Here is a 20403-nt window from a genome sequence, read left to right as displayed (position 1 = left end):
TGCATTGTGTGCTTCAACACCAATATTCGTCTAAGCTCACCCTCAGTGCTGTGACTAAGCCTGCATGTGCAACTCGCCTGGTGCAAGCTTTGCTGTGTCGTGGCCCCCCTGTGATGCTCACCTTGCCTGGAATTCCTTGGAACATGTCAGCAGTTCTAGGATGTGGGTCTGCAATCACTGTGCCTCTGCTTCTGCACACATGTGCATGTGGGCACCAACAAACGGGTCCAGAATACCGTCGTCCAATGGGCCATGTCTGCTGGCAAAGGTGCTCTGGAGGCTCATCCCCCTGCAGAAAGGGCATGAAACACATGATTAATGCTTAAAAGTCATCTGTGTGTGTCTCATCAGGCATCTCATTACTTGACCATGACAGAGAGTCACATCACAAATCACACCATCAGTCCGTCTTTCACCTCCAAAGTGTGGAACACTATCTACAGCATGAATTGCAACAAGCACATGTACAGGAAAGATATGAAACATACTACACAATGCATAGCAATCAATGTCCACATTAATCATGACACACCCCATCTAGCAAAAGCTGAACAGTGGACAATGACACCTAAATCATCCCCTCTAGTGGTGTCAACACAAGTCACACAGCACCAGACATGCCACAGATATGACAGTCCAAAGCCCTTGTGTAAAATGCTGTAACACCGAGCCATCCTTGCGAGCCCATGGATAAGGGAGGCAGGAGTGGCATATGTGAGTCAAGGAACCCAAGCAGCAAACACATACACAAGACAACCATGAAGGGCCCAGCTGGAACAGACAGTGGATGCCTTCAAAAGCCACAAAGCACCGATCCGTCACTTGAAAACACAATAGACTAGCAATTTTAAACTAAATCAACTATTAACTAATTACACTAACTATGGAAAACCTACATTACCTATTTAAACTAACTATCAAACAGAAACTTAACTAACTAAACTAAAGGAAAAATCAAAAATGGCCACATACGACCCGGGGGGGAGGGGAGGCACCCAGGAGGGGGGAGGTACAGGGTGCTGCTCAACATCCACATGCGATGATGCTGAGCCAAAAAAAAAATCCTCCATGTGCTCAACGCCTGCACAGCACGACCTATGTGGGAGATAGCTGGTCGTCCGAGTCTGGCTCATCCTGGAAAGGAGGACGTGGCACAGTAGCCTGGCCACGCCTAGCCGCAGCTTGCCCCTCGTCGGCAGCAAGTCTGCCGGACGGGTGAGCCTGGTTCTGTGTGGCGATGTGATTTAGGTCTGCATGCAGAACCTCCCGTGATACACGTGCTTCCTCTTGCAAGGTAGCATGTGTAACACGGAGTTCCTCCTGCAAGGCCTGGCTGGACAACCGCTGCACCTCCCGGCAAGCCTGTAGCTCAGTCGAGATGGTACGCTCAAGCTGTCTAAACCTCTCCTCTGCCCGCTGCCTCTGGGACATCATAAGGACACCCAGAGTGGATCTGAGGGAAGCATACTCCTCCCTCAGGGCATCCATGTGCGCCTCTGCGTGAGCAGCAATTGCTTGACGCAGAGACGACATTTCAGCCCGGCGTGGCCTGTCTGAGGCCGCCATGCCCAGCCTGAGCGAGCGGGCCGTGGACCGTGCCGCCTGCTGCTGCAGAAGCACCTGCCTAGCAGTGGGGAGCACAGATCGGGCCACACGCTCCATGCTCTCAGCGATGTTCTCCATTGCTGCCCCCTGCCGTTCGGAATTGGCAGTCATGTCTTGCTCCCACTCAGTATACAGCGGTTGCGCGCGGCGACCGCGTTGCCGGGCTTGACCCCTGCGGGACCCAAGGACCGGGGGTTCTCGCTGTGTTGGCACCGCCTGCGGCTACACGACTACATGCCCCCGTCGATGTGATGTCCCAGGCACATCAGTGACTGGTGTGGAGGGTGACCCTGCGTCCCGATCCACCACGGGCGGAGGAACCAAGACTGTCTGATCCCTCAGTGCAGGTGTCGCAGACAGAGGAGTGTCCACATCAGAATCACTCACCCCTGACACATGGACTTGATGCTCATCCAACTCAACATGGACGTCAGAGTCGTCATCAAGGCTGGACTCATAGGCAGCCAGAGACAAGATGGACTGCAGCACCTTGGGGGTTTTCGTGGCCTACCACCCCACGACCCCCACTAGTGCCGGGTTGATGTGGTGTTACCAACCCTGTGTCTGGCATGACAACACCATCCTCTGCCTCCATTGCGTCATCACCTGAAAAATAGAGAGAAAAAGGTCAATACACATGTCAGAAGCACACAACACACACACACACCGACAGCAAAGGCATCCGGCAGACATGTGACACACAACATATGACCTGGCATGCATGCTGGGTCTACTTTGAATAGCTTCTGAGATCAGACCTGTTGAAAGGTGGCAGTTACCATGGAAGTGGGTCTATGCAGTGCAGAAAATGTGTACGCCACTCACTGCCTACATGTACAAGCACTACATGGTGTGTGCCAGGAAATGTGAAGGCAGTGCAATGTCAAATTCAGACATCACGTGCATTGTGGACTCAATGTGTACCATGTCTAGAAGCCAAGCACCCCTCCACCCCAGTACCAAAGCAGGGATGCCTAGCATGGTATCAAAAGGCTGACCATACACCTGTGTATTGACAGGCAGTGTTGACTGGCATCAACAGCTTAATGTGATTCAAATTACAACACTGCAAATGATGCTGGGACAGTGGGCAGGACACATGATGGAAACTCCGGAGGCCGCCCACGTGTGAAGAAGACACAGCAAGAGTTGGACAGAGTCATTGGCCATTGAACAGGCTGAGGCCTGTGAGCCACACAGATTGTCAGAGCCTAAACATGTGTGCAAAGCAGGACTGAGCCACAGTTGACATGGGAAGGCTGATGAGATGGCAGGCAATGTATGTAACCAAGGACTTATATTACAGTGATCATCCAGTCAAGGACACATAGGGGCATGCGTGCAATGCACATGGAGCATGAATGGGCACTCATGTCCCTGCGGGACATCTGACCCATGCACAGTACAAGTGAGATACCCTGCATCGAGTACTAAGGCTGTACCACACGGCATATGTCTGGCAGATTCTACGCTGAAAGTTAGCATCTACACAGGACACATGAACAAGAAAGTACACATTGGCAAGATTGAAGCAGACCAGTGCAAAGGTGGAACTGGGGTGCAGAGTGGCGGAGGAGGGGCAAGGGAGCATGCCTACATGGAGTCCCACATGCAGGCAGAGGAGACATGCATGACGGTAGCATTGCATTACTTACACATCAGAACCATGTACACGTCACATGTAGCAGCAATCATGCACAACACATCCCACAAGTGAAACACACACGTCCTCAACAAACACGCATCAACACTCACTGGACTGGGCATCAAAGTCCAGCTTCTCTCCCACTCCTTCGACCAATTCAGGTGGTATGAACTCCGCAACGAGATTCTCATGCGGAGTGAGTTCTTCCTCCTCTGGTGCAGGCCCACCGCCAGTCACCAGAGTCAAGTTGTAATTTGAGGCACGCTTGGCCTTAGTGCTGCGCTTGATGTCATTCCAGCGCTTTTTGCACTCCTGCACCGTGCGCACCTCATGGCCGAATGAACTGACATGTTCCGCAACATGCTTCCAGTGGGTGTCACGTTGGGCAGCCATGGTCTGACTATTGGCACCCACTAGCATGTCACGGCTGTGGCCCCGCACGTAGTCCACGAGGAAGTCCAGTTCCTGCTTACAGAAAGGCTTCTTCCTCGACGTGCAGGAGGTCGTGGCTGTGTGTGGGGTCCCAGCCTGTGCTGCAGGTGCAACCTTCCTCCTCTTGGACTGTGGCGCAGACCCTGGCTGGCTAATGCCGCCCTGACCAGTATGGCCAGTGGGTTCGGTGGATTGAGCCAAGGGAGTGGCAGGTGGAGGGATGACCAAAGGCCTGACTTGTGTCAGTGGCAGCTGGGTGCCCACTAATGGACCTGCGCAGCAACATCAGCTGTGGCAGGGTCGTTGGCCGCAACGGTCCTGGTTGGCAGACTCACAACCGGGGTGCTGTTGGGTGCATCTGCCCCTGCACTTGCCAACACCCGGCTGTTCGGGGCAGCAGATGACACGTGTCTTGGTCTGAGCCTGCCCCTATGGTTTCCCCCCTGGCCTGTTGGAGATCTACCAAGGGCTCTTCAAGCGCCAACGCAGCCTGCGCTGGCAGACCCTGAGCCTGGGTGGCGGTGTCCACAGCTGCACCTGCAGCTACCACTACCCTTGGGCCCGTGGCAGTCGATGGAATGGACTGCCAGGTCATACGGGTGCCAGTGCCAGATGCAGGAGCTGCATCCCCCGGAACCACAGGGGGTGGTGGCATGGCTGCACCGACACATGGCACAACATTGTGCTCAAGTGGCGCACCCCTGCCTCTTCCCCCTCTGTGGCTGCCCTGGACACCCTGGAGGCCCCCTACTCCCTGGTCACCACGGCCACGTCCCCGACCACGCCCGCCACGAGGAGTACGCCCAGCTGAGGCGCCCCTCACCTTTGGTGGCCTCCCAACCATGGCACAGATGTAGTAGTGCTGGCACAGATGGAGTGGTGCCAATGGGAGGTGTACACCACAATTGACCTGGGCAATTGGGGTGAAGGGGGTGGGAAGCAAGATGTTAACAGCCCCCCTGCACCTGCAAGGCTGTATGTGACCCCGGTGATGTGGTGACGGGTCACGCAACGCTCAGGCACCCCAAAACTGCAGTAAAACCGTGCACGCAACCCTGCAGCCTACGTGCGTGGATTCAACCTCCCGCAGTACGCGGTGGCACCCAGTAACACGAATAACGCTTACGCGTGGGACACGCAGGCTACTATGACATCGAAAATGGGTGCGATACACAGGGGCACCCGCAGTGGGAAAAAGAGCGTGTGCGACTCACCGTCTGACTAGCGCGATGCAGAAAAACACGCGCAGCCAATACCCCCGCCAAAAGAAGAGATACGTCCTTGATAGCTGTGAAGTTGTGATGGCGCGGGAAACAACAGGAAGCAGCAACACACGTCGGTCTCCACGAAAGGCACGTACAGCGAACTGCTGGGCCCGCTCACCTTTAACCCATGCTGAGGGAAACGCACGCGCGCGTCACGTCACTTACGCGCATGGGCCCTTTCCTCGTATAAGGAATACAATGAAGAGAGCCCAAATTCCACGATTGTGGAGTCCTATCTTGTTTTTGGGACTTAAGGTTACACAAGACTCTAAAAGATAGGACTTAGTCCTTTATCAACAGTTATCCATTCATCTGAATGCCATTGGTTAATTCAAAAAGTACACATTTTAATGGAGATAGCAAATAGTCTAAAATTCACCTAATTATTGAATAGAATTAGAATAGAAGAATTAGAGATTAGAAAGTCATTATCTCTAAGATCTTTTAGAATTGTATGTTCTTAATGTTTGTCTTTGTCAACACGATACACTTGTATCTTTTTAGAGGGTTTAATCATGTATTTTAGACTATTTTGCTATCTCCATTAAAATTTGTACTTTTTGAATTAACCAATGGCATTCAGATGAATGGATAACTGTTGATAAAGGACTAAGCCCTTTCCTCGTATTACACGCGGACGTGCAGTTTCCACACGCGCTTACGCGCATGGCCCTTTCCACGTATTACACGCGGACGTGCAGTTTCCACGCACGCTTACGCGCATGGGCCCTTTCCTCGTATTACATGAGGACGTGCAGTTTTTCACGCACGCTGAAATGCCCATGCACGTCTGTACGCGTCACGTCACAGGGGCGCTTGCGCCTGAGGGGCCTTCTGTCCAATGATAATGCGTATGCATGCAGACGCGCTTTATGCGTGCAGACGCGCTTACGCGCTAAGGGCCTTTCCTCGAATTACACGCTGACGTGCAGATTTTTCACGTGCCAAATCACTCCGTATCAAGCTGGCCACGCGTAAGCACACGGAAGACCACGCTCCTGCCCAGAAGGCCGAACTACTGCCCCCCAGAGCCCCGAGCACGCTCCCACCTGCCATCTGCTGCTGCCTGACTGCCTGCTGCCCACGTGCACTGCCATTTGCTGCCTGCACATCAGCCAGGGGTGCTGTTGCTGCGACCACCCCTGCTGGAACCGAAGACTCCCGACTGGGATTCCATCGCTCCACAGCCCAGCCCCAGGACCCAGTTGCCCACCCACTCCTGCCTCTGGGGTTGTCATGTCGGGGCAAACACCATCTGTGACCACTGACAACCCCCGGCCAGAGAGGCAGAGGGGCACCAGCTTCAGTGCCACCGAAGTTGGTGTCCTGGTGGAGCAAGTCCTGGGGCAGTATGATGCCCTCTTCGGAAGTTCCCGCGCCGACAAGGAAGGACGGACTCGGATCTGGACTGACATCGTGACTGCCATCAACGCGGAGGGGGTGGCAGTCCGCGACTTAAAACATGTCGGGAAGCGCTGGGAGGACTTCAGGTCCAGGACCCTGAACAAGGCCCGGCGCCTCTTGAAGGCAGCGGATGCCAAGGGGCGCCGGGGCCACTTGTCGGAAGAACAGATGAGGGTCCTGGAACGCATATCCCCAGCGCTCCACGTCCAGGTCCTAGAGAAGCAGACCCGGCTGGAGTCGAGCGGTGAGTGTACATGCATCTTGATTGTGAGCAGTGCGTGTGGTGATTATTCAGTAGTGTGCAGGTTGCACATCTGTTGGTATGGGGTCGAGTATGGGTGGGGGTGTACAGGGCCGTGGGGCTGACACATGCGAGGGCTGTAATGTGTGAGACATGGATGGTGCTTGTGTGTGTAGGCTTGCATGCCAAATGCAGTTGTGTGGGCACACATGTTTGGATGAATGTGTATGTAAGTAGACATGTCCGTGATGTCACGCATGTATGTTGTTTTCGGCTGCATGTATCAGCACTGTGTACATGTGCATGTGTGTGTATTTGACAAGGGTGCAACAGTGATGCAACATGGATGCATGTGACAGCGGTATGTGGAAGCCTGATTGGCAGATGTGACATGGATGCCCGTCTGAACAGTGCGACACTTGGCAGAGGTGTACACATGCATGCAAGTGTGGTGGTGTGTGTACATGTGTGGTGCACTTCCTGTGTTGCATGTGATGTCTGGCTCACCTTTGGCTGCTCATGCTGTTGTATGTGTATGGATGGTGGTGGCAGTTGCAATATGGCTGTGGTATGGCTCATGTGTGCGAGTTGTAATGACATGTGTGTTGGGGATTGTGATGACATGTCTGAGCTTTGCCAATGCCACTCATGTGCAACTGTCATGTGTGTATGTGTCCATTGTACAGTGCCCTGACGCCTGTGTTTTGTTTCTCCCTGTCTGCAGCGTCAACTGATGAAGAGGGCGGAGAAGGTGCTGTGGAGCACAGCGGCGGGGATCCCACCGCCAGCCGGAGACGCAAGTCCCGGCTCCCCTCCCGTGTTGTCATCTCGTCGGGGAGTGAGGAGTCCGGTGCCGCGTCCCAGGCCGCAGCTGCCGGGGGGAGGTCCAAGAGGCGGAGGTTGGAGTTGGACTCCTCGGCAACAGAAGGGGCAGCTGGGACCCCACAGGGCCCAACAGGGGAAGATGGCACGGAGTCATCCAGGTTGGTGGGGGGTTTGGTGGAGGAGGAGGCCGTGCAAGCACCAGAGACGGGGTCTGGAGGTGGGGATCCCACTGGTGCTAGTGGTGCAGTGCAGGACCAGGGACAGGAGGCAGCACAGGCCGCCGCGGAGGTGCCTGTGTGCAATCCTGTCCCCGATCCTGTCCCTGCATCATCTTGCACCAGCAGGGATGCCTATGTCCAGACCCGTTTTCAGGCAGGGGATGAGCTCACGTCAACTGGCCTTCCTCTGCCTGCGGACGTGGCTATCCAGGTCCGGGTTGAGCCTGTCCTGGCTGGTGTGGCGTTGCGTCAACGGGCCATGCGAGGTGACCTGCAGTCTTTTCATGGAGAGACTGCACGTCATCTCGAATGGCTCGTTGACCACGTCAGCCTGCTGGGACAGGTCACCCAGGCCGGATTCCTCCGTCTGATGGGGCTTGCTCCGACACCCTCCTCAACTGGACCCCCTACGCGCCAGTCGTCCTCTGTGCCATCTTCCCACTCATCAGTACCTGGGTGCCCTGTGGAGCTGCCTCTGACGGTGTGGTGTAGGGGAGCAATGGCCGCAAGGCCCTCCTCACCTACAGCTTCCTCCCCAGGCGGGGACCATGACTCGGTGGGCGCCCCCTCATGCCACCCGGGCCCAGGTGGAGGAGGGTTCACCCGCCGACGACATTGCCCACACGCACCCTGTCTTTGCATTTACCAAAAATTAAGTTAGGCCTAGACGCCATCTTGCACAGCAAACATGGTGTGAGTTCAGCACACTGTAACGAGGCCCCCACCTTTGGAGGGCCTTTCATGCATCTCTGCCGCCTCAGCAGCCCTGGCAGATCCGCTGCGAGAGCGTTCCCATGAGAAAGTCGGAGATGAGCTAAACCCGAGATGCCAACACGGCAACATTATATTAGTAACAATGTGATATTGCACCCCGTATGACCCGGACCGCAAGGCCGGGGCAACGGGGAAAAAAGCTGAAGCATCACTATCTGAAGAAGGTAGAAAATAATTCAAGTATTGGTATTAATGAACTACCTCTGTTTAAAATGTGAATGAACCATAAAAATGTAACGTTATATGATATCCCTCCAGGTCTGGACTAATGCTGCTATAACCACGGAGAAAGATGTTGACCAAACGTGTAACCTCTATTTGTAAAAGTGTTTTTCAATAGTATGTAGAAACTTGAACTCATATATGTTTTGAATAACCCAAAGCGGCGAGCATCAATCTCTGTAGGCCATAACCTAGATATCCCTCGTATAACGTCTAATGTACATACAATACGCACACAATGTAGTGAATATAATGTTAGGTAATGAAAAGATACTGGAACCGACTGTATTAAAGAAATGTGTAACGAAATTGAAATATATATATATGTGTCTAAATAACGTCAAAATAAGGCAGAACAGTATAGAACTTCTGCATTTACTGATCAGCAACGCACGAGGAAAATACCTTTGTGGATATATGCAAGGCCATTCCCTCTCCCACCCCACCAAGCCTGCCAGATAAAAAAGCTAAGACTTGTGCCGCGCTCCCTCACCTCCCCCAACCAAGCTGGCGTTACTTCAGAGAGTCAGAGGCCCCGGCGCCGCAACCAAGGCCACAGCCCGCCACCTGTGTTATTTACAGCACGGTAATAAACCCACGGATGAACCCACTGATCTACCCGCACCCTCTCATAAATCCCACGAACCCCCCAAGAATCCTGACCCCGTGTAAGGACGACCCCCATCATTGGGACAAGACACAGAGACCCATCTATATAATAACTTCTAACGCAGCAGACAGACATGTATCATTCGGCCCAGGCCCCAGAGCCCCGTCCCGCGACCTAAAATACCGGTCCATAGGACACAGGTAAATCTCACCCCAACCGACAACCACCAGACCTCTCACGAGGTGCATTCCTCATGTGTTGTGTTTATTTTATAAGATAAGCTGCTGAAGCGATTTATTAACGAACTTAAATGTCATTTTCTGAATAACTGCAGTGTGCATGGCCTAGGGCAAATGAGACAGGAAAGGTATTCGTCATTGTCACAGGCTGCCCCAGCACATCAACACCGCACGGATGACCTCAAGCCGGCCTGCCAGGCCCAACCCAACCCACGAGGCTGACCAGTGACGTCGTCCCGCCAAGACCAACCCCGCTGCAGCAACACCTATAGTTAGTCGACGCCACCCAATCCCAATTGACTTGTGCCCCCTATAGTGTTTAGGTGTTGATGACGTTTTTTGTATTAGAAATACGCCTGTCTTTGCTATTGTCAGGCAGAGCGCTCTCGTAGGTTGCAGAGTTCTTTGCATGCCTTATTCTTGGATAAACTCCCACTTACGCTCACCCGCACTCTGTCTTGGCCTTATTCCCACTACGGGAGAGTCCCTTATTGTCTCTCATTGCGGGGAGGATCGTGCTGAATTGGGGGCGCTTCCCTTCAGTGGTGACCCCGATAGCGTGATATCTCCAAACTATTTTTCCTAACTCCTTCTTAACGACCCCCTTGTGGCACGAGAATCTCCGGTCGAGAAGGGATACGCACGGTGAGCCGTCTCCGGGAGGCCGCCCGCCAACGGCGACCGGCACAATAAGAAGTGCGCACTCAATGAGAAAGGGTACGGGATCCCGATTGGAAAAAAATCCCCTTTGAGTGCCGCTCGCCGGAGCCAGGGGCTGACCGTTGAGTTACCGGTAACGCCGCCTGGACGGACCCAGTTTCGGAGAGTATCGGTTCAAGACGGGCACGTGAGTACCGAGTGCGAGTGATCGTCAAGGGGAAAAGAAGGGGAATTGGGAATAAAAGAACGGGGAAAGGTAGAGGGGGAGAATTGCGGAGGTCTACTAAAGACGGGTCTTGAAACTTTCTTTATTCTTTCTTTGCATATGGCCATTAGGAGTAAGAAATAAGTGACGTGGTAGAAGTGACGGAAACCTAGCTCCGAAAGGGGGTGGAAGGCGGCGCCGCATAGTGCTATCTAGACTAGTACTGGGAATATATGAAGAAGTGAGAAATAAGTTATTGGTGTCTAGCAAAAGGAGACACCGGGAATATTTTTTAGTGATTGTGCTCTCTCTCTCTATTTCTTCTTTTTCCATTTCCACGGGGTAGGGGGCGAAAATGAGAAGGGTATAAAGAAGTTAGAACGTCTTAAAAAGTGGGGACTCAGTAGTGGCACGTACAGACGTGAACATAGTAACCTTAGCAGGAAAACAGGGACAGCTGGCTAGGGAGGAAAGGGAGGAGAAAGACAAAAGTGTGAGTGGAAAGCATTGTGAAGGGTGCGCGCACCGTACGAGTGTTGGAGACGAACGGGTGGCCGCGAGGTGGTGCCAGAGAGTGTGGCCATAACCATTACCTGATCAATTGCAAGTGAGATCACATAAGAGTGCCTGGGAATGGGAAGGAGATGAGATATGGTGAGTGAGAAGAGATTTGTGCAGTGAATAACAGTGGGTGATAATTTTGAGAGGTCCGCTCTTGTCTGTGCCATAAAGGTATACATACGCATATTTACACCTAATAAAAAGTAACGAAGGCGAACGCGGTAGCGCTAGCGATTTAAAGGATGGGGGCTGAAACTCCCTTGTCACACATTTGTAAGAGCTTGCCGGGATATGCTGAACGCATAAATAAATATCATGATCAATGGTTAACAGAATTGAAAGGGGAGGGGTTGCCCCAGATTTGGCCAGAAGGAGGGTCTTTTGACAAAAGCGTTCTTGATATGGTATGTACATGTATTCGCCTCAAGTATAAGGGAAAACAATGGCAGAATAGGAAGGAGATATTAGATCTTTGGAGATTGTTTGAGGAAGTACCCCCACCCAAAACTCCAGCTCCAAATATTGATTTACCTTCCACCACAGACAATCCACTAATGATCCCGCGAGAGGAAAAAGAACAGTTAAGTACAGAACAGCCTGCGGAAGTGGTTATGTTGTACCCAATATTACCTAAACCAGCCCCTGCAGCAGGATATAGCGACCCGATTTATGTGCCTCCCCCTTCGACCAGCACGCCACAAAGACCAACTGCACCCCCACCATACGAAAACACCAGAGAGCGCGCTCAGGGAGGCACACAGAGGGTGGATATAGAGAAGTTAACGAGTGACTTAGAGTCGAGGCTTACAGTGGCAAGAGATGAACTCTCAAGAATAAAAGACATATGTGAACGCACAGCATGCGCCCCCACACAATCTGGACGCACGTCTAGAGCGTCGAGCGAAAATAGACAAATTGAGGAGGGATGGAAAAAGGGGGAAATACTGTTCAGAATTGAGGAAGAACCGACCAGAATAATAGAAGTGGGGACAGCAGAAGGAAGTGTTGGTGACGTCTCACGAGAGAGAGGGATCAGAGAGGATTTGTTATGTGATGTCAGAGGAGGGGGGGATGAGAGTGATAGATTGAGCATGGCAGTAGGAGGAGAAGGCGAGGAGCTAGATGGTGCATGTTCACTGGGGACTATAGAAGATGAATGGATGGGACGACTAAGAAATAGGGTGGGGAAGATGGCGTCATTAGAGTCAGCAGTGACTAAGGAAAAGGAAGCTGCAACGGCAAAAGGGAAATTACAACTCCCATTGCTCCACAGGGGGGGTGGGAGGCCAAACTATATACCGTGGGCTCAGATGGACAAGGCTAATTTAATGAAATTACTACCACAGCTGTCAGGAGGGGCAAGCAAGTGGATATATGCATTTGAGAAACATACCGCTGGTATACCGCTGGCAGTAGGCGATGTGAAAAGCCTACTAGTGTCCGCAGTAGGGGATCAGGCGGACAGAGTGTGGGCTAAAGCGGGTTTTCCAGCTGTAACTTTAGAGTGTGATCGCCATGATGGGGCTTCTTTTAACACCGTGCGAGCAAGGGTGTGGGACGCACTGCGGGAAACCTTCCCAGATACCCCTGATTTGCAGTCAGTAATGCAATGTACTATGAATGACGGGGAGGACGCTATGGATTACATTCTCCGGGTGCAGGAGATGTGGAGAGCGGAAACGGGTACGCCCTGGCACCAATCCACGTCTCTATTTTACTTCATCATTAAGAGAGGGCTCCCAAAGGAAGTGCAAAAGGCACTAGATAAAATAGCAGGTGTTGAGGCAAAAGGCTGGCCGGAGATCCAAAGCATAATAGTACACCATTGTAAACGGATCAAAGAAAGAGAGAGGGAAGTAGCACAGAAAAGGTTGGCGGATGAGGCGAAGTTGGTGCAATCAAAATTGGTGAAGGTCGCAGCAGCGGTAGCGGGACTCCCACTCATACGGGAGGGAGAGGAAGGAGAGGAGGGGCAAATAGCAATACAAGGAAGAATAGCAGCGAATTGGGCAGGACAAGGGCAACGACAGTGGACAGAGCAGGAGCAGAACGGAGGTCCAACGTGGCAAGAGTGGGCCCCAAGAGGAGGAAGAGGTGGGTACAGGGGTCGAAGAGGAGGACAAGGGTACGGAGGAATGGGAGGAAATGGGTGGCAGGGTCCCAGAGGCCCACAGGGGAGCTGTTGGAATTGTGGGAGATGGGGGCATTACTCAAGAGAATGTAGGAGCAGACAAAACAACGGTTTCCAAGAGATAGAACAGTACGGACACCCCCATCCAGGAAGCCCCTACGGCCTCCCCATGGGACAATACCAGCAACCAGACAATGTAGTACAAAGGAGTAACGCACAACTACACGGACATCAGTACCGAACACAGACCAGCCCACAAAATAATGACAATGTGCACTACACGCCTGGTAACACTTTCGCCACAGTAGCTAATGGGGCACCCGCCCCCGCACCTTACAGTGGAGTGTCAGTGGTTTCGGGGAACATTTTCGATCAAGGGGGGGCAATGAGACACCCCGCATAGGACAGCCCACAGAGAGCACTTGCGTGTCCAGTACTGTCTACGACCCACAATGCATCAGAGGAACCATTGATAGGAGCGCAGATAGGAGACAAGCAATTCATATTCATGGTGGATTCGGGAGCGGAGAAATCATGCATTAGAGAGGGCCGGTTCCCGTTATCTAATAGAACGTTAGAGACGCAGGGGTTCTCTGGGGCTGTAATTGAAGTTCCTTACACAGAGGTATTGGATGTGACAGTGGGGGGTAAAACAGTGAAAGCACCCTTACTGTACTATGAAAACTCTCCCATCAACTTACTAGGGAGAGATCTCTTGAGCAAACTAAACATGACAATATCATTCACAGGGAGCGGTATCGTATGTTCAACGCCAGGCATATGCCCCCTCCGTATATTAGCAGTAATACACGGCCACACAATCATGAAAGAGATCAGAGGGGTACCAAGAAATGAGGAGATGTTTGTTGAAGGTATGAGAACATTGGCTCTCATAGTACCAGAACTAAAAAGGGTGGAGTGGAGGATCCCAGCAGAATTCCTTTTTCGTCCCATAGCAAGCCCTGACACTGCTCTTGGGACAGTACTATCGTTGGATTTGCATGCAATACATGTATCAGCAAACAGAATATGTGTGATTGGTATTGACATGGAAGGGTGTGAGTGGCGGACAGTATTGTGTACAAATGCAAATATTCCACTGAGAGAGCTCTCGGACGAGGAGCTATTTTCTGACACTGAGGGAGATGGTGAAGTAGTGATGGAACTGGCAATGCCCTGTGACATTGTAGTTACAGCCAGGCAAACTAAGGTTGAACTAATGGCGGTAGTAGGAGCACCGCACACATTTTTTGATGAAGACATGAGTTCAGTACCCACTAACTTATGGACTAATGGCCCCCACGATGTAGGGTTGCTGCACGAAGTTCAGCCTGTGGTGATAAAAGTAAAACAGGGAGCAATACTACCCCGGGTGAAACAATATCCACTGTCGCGAGAAGCAGAAGAAGGGATCAGAGAGACAATAGATGCACTGCTAGCACAGGGTATAATAGTGCCCTCAAACTCCCCATGCAACACATGCATTTACCCAATCAAAAAGGCGAAGGGGGGTTCATGGAGGATGATACAAGATTTACGCCCACTGAACGATGTGGTAATGAAGGAGTTCCCTTTAGTCCCGAACCCGGCGACAATACTGTGCAACATTCCAAAAATAGCATCACACTTCACAGTAATTGACTTAAAAAATGCATTTTTTTCGATTCCCTTAGCAGAAGAGAGCAGGTACTTGACAGCATTTACATTGGGAGGAAGGAGGTTCGAACACTGCAGACTACCACAAGGATATTGCGAGAGCCCAAGCATATTTAACAGGGTACTACATGAAGATCTGGGGAATTTGTCTGTAGAAAGCACAGTGATTCAGTACGTTGATGATTTATTGGTTTGTGCACAGACTGAGGAGGAGTGCAGACAGGACTCGATAACACTGTTGACATTATTGGCCAATAAAGGGTACAAGGTGGACAAGGGGAAGTTACAATACTGTCTGACAGAGGTCCTATACTTGGGTCAGTTGATATCAAAGGATGGCAAGCGAATTATACCAGACAGGGCACAGGCGATTAGAGCAATTGGGGAGCCCAAAACAGTAAAAGAGATGCAGAAATTTCTGGGTATGTGTAACTATTGCCGAGCATGGATATTGGACTATGCGGCGTACACAAGGCCCTTGCTACAGGCACTGAAAGAAGCACAACAAGAACACAAACACATAGAATGGACAGAGGTGATGAACACAGCATTTAACTCACTAAAAGAGCTGATATCAAGCGCTCCAGTACTAGCAAATCCAGATTATGAGCGCGAATTCTTTTTATTTTCACACTGCAAAGGAACACTGATGACAGCGGTACTGACACAGAAAACATCTTTAGGGCACAAACCACTTGCTTACTATAGCGGCACCCTAGACGCAGTAATGCAAGGTCATTTCGCGTGCGAGCAATCCCTAGCTGCAGCCGCATTCGCAATTGAAAAAAGTGCCACGATAGTGATGGGCTGCCCGGTGACACTGTTTGTGGAACACTCACTTTTTGCAATATTAGAGCGAACAAAGAGCACATTGACAACACAACGCGCCACAGCATATGAGATAATACTGTCCAGCGCTAACATCCATATAGTAAGATGTAAAACAGTGAACCCAGCCACATTCATCACAGAGGCATGCACCGTAGAGGACATGGAAAACCACAACTGCGCCACGTACACAGGTGACGAAAGTAAGGATCCAGTGATTTTTGAAAATGCCCTGACCGAGGGTGAGGTGTATTTTGTGGACGGGTCAGCATCAATAGACATGGAGACAGGAGAAAAGCATGTGGGTATGGCAGTGGTACGATTAGAGGAAGATGAATATGAGATACTAGTACAACACCGCCTCCCATCACACTATTCAGCGCAAGCAGCAGAATTAATAGCGCTAATAGAAGCATTGCATGCCGCCAAGGGGTGCGCAGTGACCATATATACAGACTCAGCATACATGACAACAACAGTTCACGGTGGGTTGGCCCGGTGGGGGCGGAGAGGGTTCCGACGAGCAGACGGAACGCCAGTCCAGCATGCAGAATTATTGAAAGAACTGATTGAGGCCCTGCAAGACCCCACGGCAGTGGCCATCGTAAAATGTCAAGCTCATACCGCAAATACAGATTTTATATCTTTGGGGAACGCGGCAGCAGACGCCGCTGCCAAAGCAGCTTCATATCTACAAAAAGGTGAAATAGGCGAGTACATGTTGCACCACACAGCAAGCCAAGAAGTCCCCACAGGATACAACATGATGTCCACACAGGAGATAATAGAGCTGCAAGAGGGAGCTAGTGCAGAGGAAAAATTGCTGTGGAGTAAGAGAGGATGCAGCAAATCACCGACTGATTTATTGTGGCGACAAGACAGTTCAGGAAAAGTGGTAATGCCAATTACGCTGTTAGAAATAGCATTTCAACAACTACACTTTCCTGCACACAACACAAGGAAACACATAATGGCAGAGATACAAGAAGATTGGTTTGCACCTTGCCTCCAGGAACACATCACAAGGTTAGCCCTAGAATGCACGACATGTCAAATTTACAACTCAGGTATGACATTGCGTACACTAAGGGGTACGATACCAAAACCAAGTGGCCCATTCAGAGAGCTCCACATTGATTATGTAGACATGGGAGAAAGATGTAACGGGGCTCGATACATGATTGTGGTTGTATGTCCATTTTCGAGGTGGGTGGAGGCAGGTCCATGTGCCCGCCCTGACGCGAAGGGCGCCGCGAAGTTCCTAGTGCGGGAAGTGTTTCCGCGCTGGGGAATTTGCGACGTTATTCGCTCAGATAACGGGACACATTTTGTTAATGAATTATTTAAAGAAGTGACTACATTATTGGGAATAAAGCACAAATTATGTTCGATTTATCATCCTCAAAGTAATGGCGTCGTGGAAAAGATAAATGGCCTGTTAAAAAGCAGATTATCAAAACTTTGTTTTTCCCTTAAAAAGACTTGGATGTACTGCCTGCCTTTGGCCTTGTTTGAACTACGAAACCAGCCAAGTAAGGATCACCATTTGTCCCCGCACGAGATCGTCACGGGAAGAAGAATGCATACAGCGCATTCGCCTCTCCGTGAGCGTTCTGATGCACACAGAAGCGCAGCTATATTGGGGGAGGAGTTCACAGAATATCTGCGAAAACTGACACGGGCAGCGCGCGTAATTGCAAAGCAACTAGCCCCCCCCTCGACAAGAGAGGAGGGAAACGCGACTGAACCAAACAGGTTGCCTGAAAAACCACTACAGCTAATGCCTGGTGACCTTATATATGTTAGAAGTTTTGTGCGGAGGTGGAACGCACCACGTTTCCATGGCCCCTATGAGGTAGTGTTTTGCACGCCTACAGCAGTAAAGGTTAAGGGCCTGCGATATTGGGTGCATTTGACAGATGTACGTAAAGCTTACAGCGCTGCGGAGAGTGAGGTGCAGGACGAGGCACAGGCAACAGCGGACGATGAAGTTGTGCGGAATGAATGATTGGAATATTGTGTGCATTATGAGATGAACAGCGAACACAATTAGCGCGCAACAAATGTCCTGGACTAAAACATGTACATATGTATATGGAAATTTTCTTTTTATTACAATTTTTGAAAGTTTTGCGTGGGGTTCTTTTTTCCTCTCCTGTGCTCTTTAAGAAGTTTTTTTATTATTGTTGTTTTTAAACTGTCATGTTTTTTATTATTTATATATATATATAGTAATGTACGAATAATGATGCTTGAAAGGCTACCTTGTCTGTCAACACACCCCCTCCCTCACCCAACCCTATATTTTATCACCGAAACGTTACAACGTGGAAATGTTTACATGTTTGTATTTAATAAACTCTTGTGTCTCAAACAGGATTTATCATGGCATCGAATGGGCAGCCTGCAACTAATAGATATGTTAGATTTAGAGAAATGTTAGTGGCTAGATTAACATATTCATTTGAATGTGGTTTATCAATGTGTGCTATCGTGTTCTTCATCTCAATGTTTTGTCTGGTATTACACTGGGTTATAGCGTTCATCTCTACCGAGATGAACGAGGGGGGAGGGGGGAACAACACCACCCTTGCCCCTGGAACGAAAACAATTCCGACTGTAGGTATCAAAGAAGGTGATTTCTTGATCTGGGATGGATCACACTTTGTGTGGGGTTACTATACTACACCACCCACTGCTGTCCTGTCACAATCAAGAACCAAAAATTTAAACAATGACACAATGTCCCAACCTGGAACATACAACAACCGCACGATCCCTCCCGCCCCAATTTCAAACAACGATCTCTTGTTTATTAAGGAGGATGGAAAAGTGATTATGATGACAGAACACAAGTCCCTATATGAAGAATTAGAAAATGGGGGTGGGAGGGAGAAAGGGGGGCCTGGTTCTTCACCTACCATAACGAGAAGGTACAGAAGAAGGGAGAAAAGTAGGCGGAGAAGAGAGACTGGTGGAAGAGGGTATGATGAGTATTATGGGCTAGGGTTAGACAAAATGGAAGACCCACGACACCCTCACCAAGCAAATAAATGGTATGCAGATATGAGCACAACAGCCAAACAGACAACCAATGAGAGCTGTTATGTCTGCTCACTTATCCCCCATGCATCAGGCACACCTAAAGTATTGTTGCCACGAGAATTGCCCATTGTGGATGCCCAATGTCTCCTTCATCTCACGCTGTGTAGAATAAAGAACACTTTCCAAGCACACGATGTCTCTTTCAGAATGCTACAGAACAACAAAACGTGCTATTCGCAAGCGTCTGGAGTGATCTGTCTTAAAGAACCTTTCTTTGCAATACAAGGGACACTGTTTTCCGAAAACAAATGGAAAGACGAAGAAGTGCTGTGCAAGGCAGAAGCACTGAAAGGTGTCCAACCGGACAAGTTGCGGTGGATGGAAAGAACGTGCTTGCCAATATGGAAAGAACACATCCCTAAACTAACATGGGTAACAGCGATGGAGAAACCCTTCAAGCTACAAAGTGAAATACAAAACGAACTATGTTTCAAGGGAGAAGGAAAAATGGCAATGGGAACGAACAAGAACTGTAACAAAACTCTCACCATCCCAGATATGAAAAAAGGGACAGCAGCACTAATGGACACCTACTGGGTATGCGGAAACAAGGCGTACCTGCATCTTCCCCAATCATGGAGTGGTAGCTGCTCAATGGCCACTTTGCACTCAACACTAATGGTGATTCCAGAAAGCCATATTGACAGAAGTAACATGATGAAAGAAGGCTTGAACCAGAATGCAGCTTCTCCAACTACACAAGCGCACCTTTATGTCCTGTCCTCCGGAGGGAGGGGAGAAGAGCTCTCAAGGAACAAGCGAGCCTCGAACTACATATCACAAGCATCATCTGATTTATTGGCACAGATCCCAGACAGGTATCGCCTGTTCAGCTCCGTGGAAACATTCTTTGCTTCGCTAGTATCAAGTGTCCAAGCAAGAGCAAATGCAAAATGGCTCCAGATCACACGGTGGGAACTGATCCAGTTGGCCAATGACACTGAAGAAGGGTTTAACATAATAAAGGTGGAACTACGAGCTCTGCGATTAATGACCATGCAGAACAGGTATGTTCTAGACCTGTTAACAGCAATCGATGGAGGTGTTTGCCGAAAAATAGGAAGTGCGTGCTGCACGTTCGTACCTTCTGAAGACGCAGAAAATGGGTCCCTGTCCCACGTTATTGAAGCAGTACATAACCTGGGCGAGAAGATGAAAATGGAAGGCGGAGCTGAGGATAGCTCGTGGTTCGACAATATCTTTTCTTGGGTTCCCTCATGGCTTGGAGTGACAATGAAGTTCCTGATACCAATAGTGGTGATCATTCTCGTAATGTTCTGCCTGTGCCAGGTGGGCCTCCGATGTTGTGCTAATGCAGTTCCTAACGGCGCAATGATGATGGTGACAATGGGCAACTCCGGTGGCACAATTAAAGCAACACAAGAAGTACATGTGCAGACAGGAGCAGATAACACCCCCAGGTACCAGTTAGTGCCTATGTGCCGTGATAAGTACATAGTAGATAAACTATGGCACACCACTATCAAAGAACCACGAGACGTAGAATTGGAATGGTATGAGGAGGTCTGGGTAGATCTGGAAGAAACTGGCGACTGTATATATTTAACATGTACACCAGACGAGTATGCTAGGAGAGGTGAGAGCTTAAGGGGGGTGTGCAGAGCATGGATGCCTATAAAAGGAACCCCTGCATGGGATGGTGCAGTGTTAGAGGAACAAGAATGTAGAAGATTGGAAGAGCTAAAGAAATTCGTTACTTTAAGTAACGAAAGGGGGGAAATGTAGGGGAGCAATGGCCGCAAGGCCCTCCTCACCT

Source organism: Ambystoma mexicanum, chromosome 5p, assembly GCF_040938575.1.
Source record: "Ambystoma mexicanum isolate Mex_15411 chromosome 5p, UKY_AmexF1_1, whole genome shotgun sequence".
Taxonomy (NCBI): domain Eukaryota; kingdom Metazoa; phylum Chordata; class Amphibia; order Caudata; family Ambystomatidae; genus Ambystoma; species Ambystoma mexicanum.
This window is presented reverse-complemented; position numbering follows the sequence as displayed.